This window comes from Bison bison, unplaced genomic scaffold (assembly GCF_000754665.1).
Source record: "Bison bison bison isolate TAMUID 2011002044 unplaced genomic scaffold, Bison_UMD1.0 scf7180017864313, whole genome shotgun sequence".
NCBI lineage: Eukaryota > Metazoa > Chordata > Mammalia > Artiodactyla > Bovidae > Bison > Bison bison.
Genome location: NW_011494885.1, coordinates 3,770,306 through 3,771,893, shown reverse-complemented (window position 1 = coordinate 3,771,893; position 1,588 = coordinate 3,770,306). Strand labels below are relative to the sequence as shown.

Sequence of the window (1,588 nt, the reverse complement as noted above, 5' to 3'; positions counted from 1 at the left end):
CAGGAAGTCGAGGTCCACGCTGGGGGCCGGCTGGCTGGGCTCTGGGTTCAAGTGGTTGCCAGAGGCTTCTTGCACGTGGAGCTGGAGGCCAAGGAAGGTGGGGGAGGAGAGAGCCCAGGTTAGCAAGGGGCCGGGCCCAGGACACAGCTGAAGCCAAGGGTACCTGATGTCAGGGCAGCAGGGACAGAAAGAACCTTCTACAAGAAGTGGCTGGACCCGAGTTCAAATCCCAGCTTCGCCAGGGCTGAGCTGGGCACCCCAGGACTGGTTTAATCCAGCCTGTTTTTTCCCCCATCTGTGCACATCAGCAGAATGTAACAAAAACCATTTTCTAAACAGCCATACAGGCCCATGATGCTTATCTGCAATTCCAAAACCCCAAAGGCTCTGAAAACCACAAATGTTTTGAGAACTTTAGGCTGGAAAGCCCTGACCGGAATGCAACTGATGCTCAGAGGGAAAAGCGTTCTTCAGCCACGTAACAGGACTCGCCTTCAATGTGACCACAGAAAAGTGAGTGTGTCACGTTACACGCAGCACACATGTAGCCAGCATTGCCTTTCCAGCATCTGAAAAACCCTGAATCCCACAAGCCTGGCCCCAAAGGTTTTGGATCAAAGATCATGGTTCTGTTAAGCGCAGGAGCAGCAGCAGCCTTACCCAGTGCCAAGCGCACTGTGAGTTTGAGGTTTCTTAAGTGCTTTCTGGATGGTGATCCAGGTCACGAATGTACAATCAATACATGTATGCATTTTCGAGCAAATATTCCATAAGTAATGAGTATGCTAGCAGCATGGAATACCCACTGATAATGGGTCAAAACTGTTGTTAAAAAGATTCTGAGTTCATTCCACGTGGACGGCTCAGAGCAGTACCTGGCACCCGAGAAACACCATCTATCACTCCTGCTGGCATTACTATTACTGTCTAGGTCGCTGCTGTTAGTAACAGCCCAGGGAGGTGGGCACTGCTCCCTCCTTGCCCCCTAGACTGGGAGGGGGTCATCCCGCTGCCAAGCAGGGGGCATTGCCTGGTGAGACAGGCTCCGGCTCAGCCCCCAACCAAAGACCAGGGGGTTCTGAGCTCCTAACTGCTAAATGGCTATAACCAAACCTGCCTCCTAGGATGGTTGTGACATTTACTGACATCATGCACGTGAGGTGCTAAGAACCTGACCAGGGTCCTTACAGGTCAAATTAAGACAGGGCGGCATGGATAAGAATAGCACATACTCTAACCGATCTATAAGTGTAATAACATGAAAGTACTATTATTTGCTGGGTTCTGGATTTAGGCATGTATATTACGCCAGATCAATTGTTTGGAATGTGTTATTATGGTGGTTGTGAGGATTAAATGAAAATTACCGTAAAGGGTCTAGCATATGATAAGTGTTCTGTAAATGACAGTTACGAAGACGAAGGAGGGGGAGGGAGGAGGAACAAGGAGTGGGCGGGGTAGGGAGAGAAGAGGGGAAGGGAGAGGCCACAGAAGGGGAAGAGGAGGGACGGGCCTGGCACACAAGAGGTGCTCAATAATATAGATGCCCACTGCGAGCCCCACTTTGGGCTTTGCTCATCATCCCTGC

At 50.7% G+C, this 1,588-nt stretch overlaps 1 protein-coding gene across 1 annotated transcript in view; it reads right to left on the bottom strand.

Annotated features, from left to right (window-relative positions):
- Positions 1-1,588, bottom strand: part of GLTSCR1 (glioma tumor suppressor candidate region gene 1) — a 35,882-nt gene that overhangs the window by 17,937 nt on the left and 16,357 nt on the right.